Source organism: Chamaea fasciata, unplaced genomic scaffold (assembly GCF_029207755.1).
Source record: "Chamaea fasciata isolate MVZ Bird 193981 ecotype frontalis unplaced genomic scaffold, bChaFas1.0.hap1 SCAF_5, whole genome shotgun sequence".
NCBI lineage: Eukaryota > Metazoa > Chordata > Aves > Passeriformes > Sylviidae > Chamaea > Chamaea fasciata.
This window is the reverse complement of record NW_027094090.1, coordinates 45,696,694-45,710,358: the sequence shown is the minus strand read 5'-3', so window position 1 is coordinate 45,710,358 and position 13,665 is coordinate 45,696,694. Positions and strand designations below refer to the sequence as shown.

Below are 13,665 nucleotides of genomic sequence, written 5' to 3'. Positions count from 1 at the left end.
CTCACTCATTACTGCACAATCCTATCAGAGGTCATGTCTATAGCCTACCATCAGATAACAGAAGATAGCACTAAGATGACCCCCAAATCTTCTCTTGGGCAGACTGAACAAATCCTCGTGTATCATTTCTCTAGCACTCACCTTAGTGATCCCATGCTGGTCTCCTTCTGAACGTCTTCCTTGTGCTGGGAGCCCAAAGTTGCACATACTTATGCAGCTAGAGACCCACAAGTGACAATAAAATATGGGGAAAAAATATAACTTCAACCTGATCACTACATTCTTCCTATTACAACCCAAAATGTGTCTGGTTCATGACACAGATGGCACTTGTGTCCAGCTTGTCCAACACAATGCCCAGGCCTTTTTTTACAGAACTGCTTTTTTTCCAAACTGCTCCTACACACCCTGTGCCATTGCACAGGATGAGTCATTGGAACAGTAAAGCCACCACAACCTTACCAACGGCCTTCACCATGCCAAAGACCTGAAAGAGGAAGCTGTCTTCTTCAGACATGAAGTTTAAGATTTCTGCTACAGAAAGGTGGATGGATGCTCTACCCCAGCATCTGTGGTTTTTTTCACATGTCTACCTCTGTGCCTAACTAAACAAGCTAAATTCAGAGCCTGGCCTGAAGTGTGTCTAATCTTCTTTATTTAATTCTGCAGCACGTTGTTCCATTTGAACGCAAAATACCAACAGAAGAGGATTTATCAGCTTTTGTCACTGTCAGATAGGCATTCAACACTTCAAATTTTAAAACTTAGGACTGAAGGACTGAGCACAAAATTTTATCTAACATATGGAATAAGGAAGTATAAGAGGCCAAAGCAAAATATTTATAATATGCGTATGCCACAGAACAGGGTGTCAGGATGGGATTTCAAAGATACAAAAGTGAGCCATACAATTTCCTTCTGTGAAAATGCAAAAGATGTGGTAATCAGGCTAAGGATAGAAACTTCACATGCCTTATCCCCACCTCCCTTCAAAGTGCAATACAAAGCAGAAGGTATACATATTCAGTAAATTACATTTCTCCCTCAGACATCTGATAATACATTGTTACTTCAGTTCCAATCCAATGGGGTATTTTAACCAGCAGCAGTTTATAATTTCAAAGTCCTCCCAACTTCTTGAGGCTTCACCATGAACATAATAGACTCCATTTTAAATATTTCCAGATGATACAGCATTTCCCAGAGAATACACCCTTTACAATAAACACCAATGGATCCTGCTCTTTAAGCAGCACTTTCTTTTTTGCACCATATTTAGTATCAATTGCATCCTTTTGGCACAGCTTATTTTCCTAATAATAACAAGTTTCTCTTTCCCAAATTTAATGAGGTCCCACCCTTTTATGATAATTGATTAAACAGGGGAGTCAGACTTTCTTTAAGGATGGCTAAAGTATAGGCTCTCTAGAAAGTGTAGACACTGTGAATGTAAATGTATTCTTTACCTGAGCAAATAGAGCAGACTTATTAAAATTCTGTTACCAGCTAACAGATAGAAAACAGTCCAGCAAACCCTCTAAAGAGAAAAAATATGACCTGTATAAAATGTTAACATGAAAGCTTAGCCACGCTTGTAGCATAACATAGAAAATGGACAGATGAGCTGCTATTCTAGCTATGACACATGAGCTTCCAAAAATTATATTTAAATCCCTATATGTATTTTGCTGCTATATTATATTTCTCAATGAATGGCAACCTTTAACTACTCTATATGAAAGAAGCATTTCTAAACCTCTCAACGGTGCAGCTTTTCAGTATACATAGAAATTTCTCTCAAGTCTGTCTGAAAAGGCAGTGTAGAAACATGGGAATTAGAGAGGAAATGCAACCAAAACTTTTTCTTTTTTGCAATAAAATGAAAATGGTACATAGGATAGGTGAGGTTAGAAGGGGTGCTGGCAGGTCCAACTAGTCCAACCCCTTGACCAAAGCAGGGCCAACTACAGCATGCTGACTACGGCCATGTGCAAAAGCATTCAAAATGTCTTCATTGGTCTCTGGGCCAATGCCATAAGGTCTCTGGGCAAACCAGTCCAGTCTTTGACCACTCTCACAGTAGTAAAATTTCTCATGTTTAAATTGAATATCCTGTATTTAAATCTGTGCTCTTTGCCTCTTGTCCTGTCTCTAGGCACCACTGAGAAGAGCCTGTCTTAGTCTTTTTTACCCCTACCCCAACACACATGTGAGACTGGGGGGAACCAGAGGATCTGGGAATTATAGTCACTATTTTTGAACCATAAATTAGACTCAAACAAGGTATGGGCAATGTGAAGATAAATGTCTTCCTCCACATACTTGTGTTTAGATACCATTCCTCATTATGCAGGAAAATATAATATATATATATCCGTCCTAGGGTGAGTATTTGATGCTTGTATCCCCAACTGTCTGTTCTGTTTATGCTGGATATTAAGTTCTGCACCTTTAAGACTGGTTCTGAGAGAGAAGCAGGGGACAAGAAGCGTGTAGTTTGTTTTCAGACACTGGACTTGCTCCCCCCACATTCCTGCTCCTGGACTATGTTGTCTGCAGCATGGACAGTGGGAGAAAGCTCTCCCTTGCTTTGTAGTTAGGGTTTTTTTCAGTTAACTGAGGCAGAGTAGTTCCCCAGACTGTGGCTTTCATTTTCCTTGGAAGTGTTCAAGCCTGCTCTGGACTGAAAAACCCAGAAGAGCACTGGGAGCTCACACCTGTGGCCCACCAGGGCCTGGGATGTGGCATTTTCCGGCAGCACCGGAGGAACTGATAAGAGACTGAGCGTGCCGAGCTACACTCCACGATAAGGACTTTCTGAATTTTCCATCTCTTCAGAACAGCAAGAGGTTCCATTGTTTAATATCATACTTTTTTTTTTCATGTTTGTAAGTAATTTCCTTGTTAAATAAACAGTTTTTAGGTTTTTTTCCACTTTTCTCCAAGGAAATCTTTCCTGAACTGCGGGGGAGGGCACCTGAATTTTCTTTATTTTCTAGAGGGATGTCATTTGGAGGTTTCCTCCCAAATTTGCCCTAAACCAGGACAACCTAAAAATATAATCTATATTGCAGACACTATAGAATATAACCAGAAAGCATGTAGGCTCCTTAGGTAAGGTAAAAGATGTCATGTGTATGACAGAAATAGACAGTACTCAATTACAGAATTTCACTCCTTTCAGTGACAGGAAAGGATATTTCAATAATTAAAAACCTAGTTTAAGTAAAGCTAACTTTCATATTTTATTGAAAGCCTCCTTTGATTCTATGCAAAAAATCATGTCAGCTTCCTTTTGACTCTTATTCTTTGTGTCTATCCAGTAACTTTCATATTTACATTTTCCAGTTAAAAAATTATCTTGAGAGTTCATTTACTGAAAATTACTGGTTTTCACCTATACAAGTACTCCAAGTACAACACTGAACTAAGCATATTTTCAACACTTTAGATTTTAGTGAGATTTTTGTTTGGTTTTCAGGGGGTTGTTTGTCTGGTTGGGGAATAAAGGACAAGGCTTTTTTTTGTTTTTAGATAGAAACTCTATTTCTAACCTATTGGTATTCCTTCATCCTGACACAGGAATGTGCATCAATGAAACAAGCATGGCCCCACACTCCTGACAAATATATCCTTCTCTGTGCCATGACACTTGTTTACCAACCTGTAAAGACTGAGGAACCATGAAACTGTTCAAGTTAATACATAAGTCATAGCTACATCCAGGTAAGATAGAGGATTGCACCCATAAACCAAGAGAGAGACTATGGTGATAATTCATATTGCATTTAAAACAAAGGGAGCTGCACTTCATACTCTCAAATAACACTGTGCAGAAAGTTAAACTACATTGATTTCTTGAAGTCCCTAAAATTTGGAAGAAATGTGGTTAGCAATACAGTCTGTTGGCTCTGTTTCATGAGAGATTTTTTTTTCAGTTCAGCTGTTAAAAAAACAAAATTCCTTTAATAAAATTCTCCAGAGGTCAGCTTTGCTAGAAGTAAAACTGTCAGGTTTCCCATGCTTGCTTAGTAATTGTGCACTTGATGCAACTGTAAAATGTATTCACTGCTACAAGCTGTTCTTTTCAGTGAAGTAAATGAAAAAATTTTCCAACTATTTTCAAGCTACAGATCATTAAAACTATCCCAAAAACCGACACCAGAACCATCTACAGTTACAGTGTTTTCCTGATTCCGTTCTGCAAACTTCAATTACTCTTTTTGACTTTAGAGTACAAAGACATTCTGTACACAAATTTTAGGTTACATAATAATGCTTAGGAAGAGCCTGCACACATTTCTTTAAAGTTCGCCAACTTTTTAAAACTACACCCACACAATATTAACCCCAAAAGTATCAAGTATTTCTATATTCCTTTTCTTGTAAACTCTGACTTCACACATTAAACTTCCCATAGATTTACTGCATCTTGTACAGGTTAAAAGAGGGGAAAAAAAAGAAAAAAGGGAAATCTGTGAGGGCCACCTGAAGTTTTGAAAAGTGTAGGAAATCAATAAAAAGTAACTTTTTGGCTTCAGACAGTTTTCAGATGGAGAAAATGCATTAATGAAAACTCATACTCCATAATAAAATATAACTACAAAGCTCTAACATGCAACAAAAAGTCGAAATACCTGTTTCCTCAAAGACAAACACTGTGTGCACGAGCTCTGTGGGTCTCAAATATCAGGCAGAGCCATAAGATGTCTGTAAAAGCTGAAACAGAAAAAGAAAGTCCAGTTTCAAATAGGGCAACATAATATTTTGGAGTTGAGCAATATTGCCAAATCCTAAGTGAAGAGTTCAAACAATTCAACTAAGGTTCCAGTTACATAAAAATCTTCCAGACAGTGTTTTTGACAAGCCTTTCAGGAAAGAAAGAACAAACAGTGAGTATAGCAGCAGTCTCTACTCATTAGCACTGCCACTGCTGGATCTCAGCATCATCATCTATTTTTACACCAACAAGCAAAAGACTTCTAGATCCATGTTTTTAAGAAATGGCCCAAACTAATTTATTTCAACTACCTAAAAGTCTCAAAAGCCAGTAAGTTGTTTTTCAGAAGTATGCTAGTTTGAAGTCCCCGATCTTCCACCAGCCTTGGTAATATCCCACTCCTTGTTTAAAATAAAACTAGATGCTGTCATTTCAAATGCCCCAGGATTTCTCTGCTTTTTTTGCCTCTTATAGGACACACCCTCTCTCTGATCAACCTTAATCCTCCCCGTTGCACATGCCATTGCTTTTTTCTCACTGTATTAAGAAGGGTCCAAAAGCCCCATTCCACATTTCCTCTGGTATTCAGTTCATACTAAATTCACCCAATCTTCCAACCCATCCAGCATGCCAGAAGTCTGGCCCCACTTTTCACCTTCTGTGGGCTTATGTACATCTGAATCATCTCTTCACAGTGGCAAATTATTCCTTTCTTGCCGACTGAGGAACTAATTATTATGTGAGCCAACATTTTAGAATGACAAAGGGGAGGGTGATGCTTTTAAAAGGAAAGGTAATCATTCATTCAAGGTAACCACTATTTTAGCTTCTACAAGCGTAAAGAGACAGTGAAGTTGATGGTGCAACTATTCTACTCTTCCAGTCATCACCAAAGTGAATAAAATTTCATTCAAAGATGCCTGAAAGAACTCAATTGAAAACTGATCAGCGCTTCTAGAGTTGGTATACCAGGGACTTATACAGAATTGTCACTCAAAGAAAACGACCATTTGAATCAGGCAGAAAAAGGAAAAAAAACATTCAAATGTCAAAATATTTCTGGTTTATATTGCTCTCAATTCAAGCCTGAATATAAAATAATGATAATATGGGAAACTTCCATTCTAACAGTCATTGTTCAATAATTTTCTACAATTTAAAATCATACGTTTAAGTATCACACGTGAGAATGAGCAATATCATACTAAAAGCATCAAATAAACATGAGCTAACATAACACAAATGAACAATCAGTAATAATACTTTATTCAAATTTAAATAAGCAGCTAAAGAAAACTAGGACAAAAATACAGAACTATTCAGTGGGAAAATTTACAAAGCATACACAAATACATTTAAAGTTTCTTGCTCGTACCTTTATTGTAACTAATACATTAATCAAACTAAAAATGCAAAATAAATTGTGAAAAACTCTGCCTCAAAGAACTGATGACTCAATCATCAGGGTAGCATTTAAGGAAGTTAAATATAAAAGAAGTTAATAAACACCTCAACTGCCACCTTACCCCTCTTCTGCTGGCAATACCATTCTGAAGCTATCAAACTATCAAATTCGTGGAAGGGAGAACAAAAAATTGAAAAACATTTTTGACTGTTTGTTCTGCTTATTTTTTCCTATCAAAGCATCTGCTACACAACCCTCCTGGAGATGGGATATAACATAAACCTAAAAGCTGTACAGACATTCTCACATCACTTTAGGGTGAAAGGATTTGCTCCTCTCTCTGAGACATCACCCTTTTTGATGAGAACAGGAAAGAAGAGAAAGGTAGCAGTACACCAAATGAAAACTTGTTTGTAACTCCAAATCTGCAGAGGTTACTGCTTGCAACTCACTGCGCTCAGAAGCTCCCAGCAAAAGCTGGCACCTCTGCTGCCAGGGCTGTCTTACTGTCTGCTCATACTGCAGCTCACGGTAGTAAAATGGGTGGATGCAGTCCCACAGAACCTTGGAACCTCAGTTGCCCTTTTGTGCTACACAACTTCAGCACCAACAGCACCCCAGAGCCTGGGCAGAGTTCTGTGTTCATGTTGGCAGCAACAGGATCCACAACCCTGTCTAGTCCAGTTCCTTCTTTCTTCCCCAAGACCCCAACATTTACATCAACGGTAAGTGTTACCTTCTTGAGCACCATGGGAATATCTTGGATGGATGTGCCAGAACACATCTCCTCCTTGCAGCTTTCCCAAGACAAAGTGTGATTTGCCACACTGAAAATCTCTACAGTGAGTTAAGTAGTAAGAAAAGTAACATCTTTTCCTAATTTTTCCTTTGATCACCTGTGGCCTTATGGTAAAAAAAAAAAACAGCCAAAAAAAAAAAAAAACCCACAGTAGATTTTGCAAGTATTTTCCTTTTAAAAAAAGTCCCAAGAAAGTCAGGAAAACACAAGGGATTACAAATTTGTACTGACATTTATCTGGGAAAAAAAAATTGAAATTCTTATAATGTTGTCTTCACGCTGGCTATTTAGTTGATAAGGTAAACCTATTAATCTTCAGTTTTATAAAAAAAATGAGTACTGATTTATAGCATACACCTACTTCCATGTATTTCTACATACACATAGCACAAATCCTTTGTTTTTAAAACCAGGTGGACCAAAAAATATGAAATAGAAGTCCATCATAAGCTCAGAACAAAACATCATCCTGGATTTGACAACAGGTGGGACTAACAGCATATCCATGTCTGTCTGGCTCTGCATATACAAGAGCAAAATAAAATACACAGTCTGAGGAATATTCATCCCTGGCTGTTTTTTTAAAAAAAAAAAAAAGGAATTATTCATATGAGAAGTTAATTTTGATAGATAAAATAAGATAATTATTTGGGCTCTTCAGAAACGTGTGTCTGAAGTGTTAAAGTCCATGACAGATTAATGGGCAAAATACAGGCAGGGCAGCTGGGAGTTTATGGCAAATGAAGTATATAACACATCTGACAATTTTACTATTGCACGTAGTACATATACACATATGTACTCATTTACAAAGCCCCAGTGGATGAATTAAATTAAACCATTTTCTAACTCCTAAATTAGCCAATCGTAAGAAGCTTGACTGTCAGATCTGTTTTAAAGAAAGGCTCATTAGGCAGTAGCCTCCATTTTTTTCTTTGCAAGACACCGTGAGATGCAGTTAATGATTTGAATAAGAATCTGTAGGCTGAAACTAACGATCCATTTGGGTAAAAGTTTCTATTGACCTTGTTTATTTCCATTTACAATGCTTTGTACAAAAGATGTTTACATTTCTTGGTGGATGTCCTTCCACCATATCCAATACCACTTGCATATCCCATGAAATATGCATATTGAGTGTCCTAATCAAAGACCTTGATAGTAAAATTGTTTCAATTTGATGATACACATTACAGTGGAATCTAGAGCTTCACTGCTTGGAAAGTACTTATAACGAACAGATTTCTCTAGAGTTGCTTTGTCTTTTGTATACACATGGGATAACGGTGGGAAGCCTGTTCGATACCCAGTGGTTTTCAATATGTTAACTGCAGCCAGGCAGATTTATATACATGTGGTTACATATTAACCAAGGAAGAGCTTTATGATGAGGAGAAAAGTGTTGATTAAAGTGGCATAAGCTGCCCAACTGTTAAATGCATAACCACAACAGAAACAGTTTCCTACAACTCTAGGTACAGACATGGAGGTGACCCTCAGCTTGCACAGGTGGAGAGGGAAAGGTGAGGAGATCTGCAACAGAGCAAGTGATCAGATGAAGGGGAAGGGTTGAAATAACTTTCACCATGTAGGATACAAAAGGCAAACTTTCCCACTCTTTTCCAAAGTCACATGATTGTGGACACACCTGCTCCAAGGAAAGGCTTTTTGTTTTAAGAAGCCACTAAATTTGCTATATCTAAACACCATCACAACATTCATTTTATCTGACATCACATTTTCAGCAGTCTCCTTAATTGGGGGCCTAGCTGGCAAGTCAACATTTAGTTCTGTCTCTCTATTCTTCAAAGATATCTGATGAAATAATTCCAGAATTCCTTAAAAAAAAAAAAAAATCAAGTTTTTATTACTCTTTCAGTCATGGATGTTGCCATCAGCTGCCACATATATACATACACCCACACACAGGTAAGGGTCTCTATATATATATGCACACACTCATCATAAACCTCACACCAATTTTAATGTCAATATTTCAACCCAAAGACACCACAAACTTTGTTGCGACACTGCTAACCTTGTTTCCTTAATGAAACCAGAATGAGTCAAAGAAACAGTTTTAAAAACAGCAGGGATGAGTCTAGAAGGCATTTGTTAAAAGCCAGCATTTTTTTGAATAGGTAGATTTCCTACCAGATTGCTATAAAAAGCTTTCTGCAAATAGGTATTTTTTTAGAGTACATATCTATTATTGTCATTAGCTCTCTCTTGCCAAAATATATCCTTCCAAATTTTCAAAGCTTCCCTCAGTTTGTTCTGCTCTAGAAAAACATGGCTCTGTGAAGAGAAGTTATTTACAGTGTCAGATCAAATGCATATATGCATACTAAGGAATCTGTACCAAGTAGGTGGATTTCTTTCCTGGGGATGAAATAACTGATGTAGAAGAAGCAGTGATACTGGTAGAACCTCTTGTTTACTGAATAAACAGAGCTGAGTTAAAGGATGCCAACTCTGTCAAACCACAATGGGACATCCAATCTAGAAGAAAAAATTAGATGGAAGTCAAATGTTTACTTTCCAGTTTTCTTCATTTTGTTATATGTCAGCTGGAAAAAAAAATCCTGGCTTTAACACATGGCCTAATGACCAGTTAGAATTACTCTCTTCTTTTCCACGTTTCTTCCATATTATTACCCTTTCAGTTTCTGATAAGTACTAAATTCAGAGTTCTCTCAGAAAACAGACAGGTCAGACCACTCACAACTTCAATAAATTGAAGGAGTATGGACTGAGCTCCTGACAAAATTGTTGATTGCCCTCCTATTAAGATTCTCATCTGATATAAATGATCCTGAACTTTATATCACAACTTTGATTGGATTTCAGCATACTTACATTTTGCCTCCTCTTGTGGGATGCTATTAACAATCATTACAAACAACTTCTCAAAAGGAACATAACATATCCTAATACTCTGGAGCACTGTATCTGCATGTTCCAGGTACCTCTATTCTAAATTATCCTCCCACTCCACTATTACCTCACCTCCCACTCTCTGCAATAAAAACAAGATTTGCTTGATTTATAAAGGAAGTAAACATAGCATTTCTGTAATAAAATGGCTGAGTACCATTCAAGGATACATCTGCACAACACTTGATCTATAATTTAACCACATTGTATTATTTCAGCTTTACACTTTAATTGGCTTTGAAAGAAAGGTGGAGAAACTATATTTTTATGCAGCTTATGCAAGATAGGAGCCCTGATATTTTCTAACACACAAAATATCATTTGAAATAGTGAACAAAAGTTAAGACTCAGAGGACACCAAATAACTGAAGATTGCCCTTATTTAGACTCAACATGAATCTCATTCCCTTCTTTACATTTGTATGGATAAATAAAGATCTTCAAGAGTACCATTCACCTTGTATAACTTGTTTCATTGCACATATAGAAAAAAATCAAAATGCCACAAATTTCCCAGACCAGTTTTTTTTCCCAAGACATCCATGCTCTCACATACATTTACAGTTCTGCCAAGGTGTTTTTTTTTTTTTTTTTTTTTTTTAAAAAGAAACTTACTAAAACTCAGTTCATTAAAATAGATTTTTCAGCTAGATCAGTCCACTTTTCTGTTCACAATGAACCCACACAATGGTTGGTACATTAACCAGGCAGGGTTGTGTGATGTCTACAGAGAAAAGCAGAAGAGATAAATGGGGGAAGAGGGGGGAAGAGGGGGGAAGAGCACATTGCTGTCATTTTGATGGCAGTGCCAGCTTACAACCATGAGGAGTTCACAGAATTAGTTTCCAGTAACTACTTATTTGTTGCCCTGCTTCACACTGCTGTTTAAAGGAAGTTTTGGTGAAAAATTATGTTTCCAAGGAAATTATCCCCTGGAACTGGATGTTCAGCATCTGCTAGTCCTTCCCTCCAGGCTTAGAACCACAGCATTGACCTGTGAATGTCATCTTGGCCAAGTCCTGACTCAAAGCCCGGCCAATTTTTATGCTGCATCAGATCAGTTAGGGCCATGTTCAGCCAATTTTTGAATGTCTCAAAAGGAGAACCAAGGAGAGACCAAGACTGCATCTGTAATTTAAGAGAATACCTGATGCACGCCAACTGCAGACTAGTCATTTGCACCAATCCTTCATTCTAATAGTTTTATTTATGTTCACTTATTTAAATTAATCCAACTTCTGCTTCTTATCACGTTGCTGGAGAGCCAAGAGGGATGAAAATGATAAAAACACCACTTCAGCTCTCAGTAATATAAGGATTTGGTGGTTTAGAAGAGAAAAAAAAGAAAACAACCATCTTTGATGAACTGAAGTCCAAATATTTTAAGGGAAACAGAATGTTCTCACAGTCTTTTTCATCACTTCACCCTAGTTAAACAAAAAAGCAAACAAAGACAGCTCACATTCTAACTATGGAAAACGCCATAGCTTGACTGAAAAAGCAAGCTATAGGAGAAACAAATTATTATGCCCACTAAACACAACCCAGTTTCAAAGCAAGCTGGACAGCTGCTTCTCTGAAAAATGACTCAGTTATTTAAGCTGGATTTAAGCAGACACTTCTCACCAGCCTAAATAAATCTTAAGACAGGGAATTTCAGGAAGCTGATGGGGTAGTTCCAGTGACAGTAGAGAAAAGATGAAGAATGGTGGAACAAGGCTGCCTCTGCCTCATTCACTCCTGTTTCCTTCCAGCTCCTGTCTACAACGGCAAGTAAAAATGGAGCAGTGGTGACAGTGCCAACTCCAGCAGCAAGAAAAAAGAATTTGGCACCTGAGACCAGAAAAGCCCCAGGTGCACTGCTGATACTGATTACCTTTCTCCTACTGCAGCCCACAAGAGTTTTAAGAAAAAAGTTTGATTTATTTATACTGCTGTGTTTGTTGAAAACACCTTTGTTGACTTGAGCTCAACATATTTATAGCTTATTAAGTAAATTGGATCATTCTAACAAAGAACAAGCCACTGGGACATATTCCAAGGAGAAAAAAATACATCAAAACAGATGCTTACAACCAATTTAGTTTGTTTTCAGAACTATATAGTAACTGCACATTTTATAGCAGTACCCTTTTAATGATTTATTTCATCTAAAAGAAAAATTTCAGGGAAACTAAAGCATTTCACATGTTAGTGTGATAAAGAGCTATTTCACCTGTACCTTCAGGTATCCTATCCTTAGCCCACATTGCTAGGGACTAAAAGAGATTATCATCTGACATCCTTTCACTGATTTATGTGGTAGAGTACAGCACAGTCAGTGCTGGTCAATGCTCAGATTTTCAACACAGGAAAATTACTACAATGGAGTCCAGAAATTTGTTCATTTTAATAATAAATAACCAGCATATTAAAATGGCACATTCCTTTATGAAACAGTCTCTGCAAATAGTTTCTAAAACAATTTTTTTTCTTAGATAAAAAACAAAAAGCCTGCACACTGGGGCAAATGATACACTTGCAGAATTTATTAAGTTAAGCATAAATGCTAAGACTAAATGAGCTTCTTTAATTTCCATAATGAAATTGTTTTTGTAAAGTTAAAAATCCTGTAATGAGGCCAAAACGGTGTGTTTCAGAGACTCCCATGGTGAAACAAATGAGATTTTAGCTTCTCTAATTGGGCATACTGCAGGCTGGGCTTGATGCTGTCCTCAGCACAGGATGTTTGTTATCCCTAACAAAAAGAGGTCTACAGCTGTCAGCATAATATCATATAGCTTCTCTGAAGCCAAGCCATCAGAAAGAAGGCTGCTGCTCTCTGGCTGGGACCACCCAAAGGGAGAGATCAAGTAGAGAACATCTCTACTCTTCCCTGATTAAGAAGTTATTCGTAGAGGTAATTTGTTTACAGCTATCACAGAGAAGCTTTTGAAGCAAGGGATGAGTATTCCCTAAATCCACCAAGAGAATCTTATTTGATTAAATAATGAATATGGATATTCCCTAAGTCTTTTATTCCCACCTACCCCTTTTCCCCTTGCTTATTAGATCTCATTACCTGCCAGCGCAGGCGTATGGAGCTTTCCTGTTCCAGCAGGAAAAAGAAAAATGTTAGAGGCATTGTGTTGCATCTCTAGCACCAGAATCTGCTGCTTTCATGGCATGTGCAACACTGCAGTGACACCCTTCAAACCTTTAACATCTTAAGACTCATTTTCAATAAATGCCATTTTTGGTTTTTCCCTGTACTAAAGTCCAAGTGTAAAGAATTGGGAAAACACATAATCAAGTTTTAAAAAATTAACCAACTTAATAATCTGGCAGTAGTGAAAACAAGCCACTTAGTTCTTACACAGCTAAACCACAATTTAATATTTGAAGCAAGAACAATAATTCTATAGAGGAAAAAAACATACTATTTAGGGATGAAACAGAATGTGACTATACATACTTTTAGATGCCCTCTACAAGGATACTTGATTCCAATTAGTTACATGAAGAACGCACAAATGCACACTGATAGAGACTTCTACTCCTTTGCTCTAGACCGAAGGCTTCATTGCAAGATCAAACTGTTTAGCCCATGCCAGAACACTTTACTGGACAAAAAATGTCAAGCCACCATTTCAAAGTGACTTTCTTATTATTTAAAATTTTCTCTAATGATTCTATTAATTGTTTCATTGTAGCACTTGGAATATTATTGTATCTTTGTATCTAGCCTTTCTTTCCTGATATCCTGCTCTGCTTTCACTTCTCAAGATATCAGTTGTCAACCTGTTACAAACAAAAAGTGTGTTT

The 13,665-nt window shown here is 37.3% G+C and overlaps 1 long non-coding RNA gene across 2 annotated transcripts in view; it reads right to left on the bottom strand.

Moving 5' to 3' along the window:
* Positions 1-13,665, bottom strand: part of LOC136290227 (uncharacterized) — a 128,612-nt gene that overhangs the window by 64,199 nt on the left and 50,748 nt on the right. For both annotated transcript variants that reach the window (XR_010721052.1, XR_010721053.1), the window contains exon 3: positions 4,638-4,719. This is a non-coding gene — a long non-coding RNA (uncharacterized lncRNA). The remainder of the gene's footprint in view (positions 1-4,637; positions 4,720-13,665) is intronic.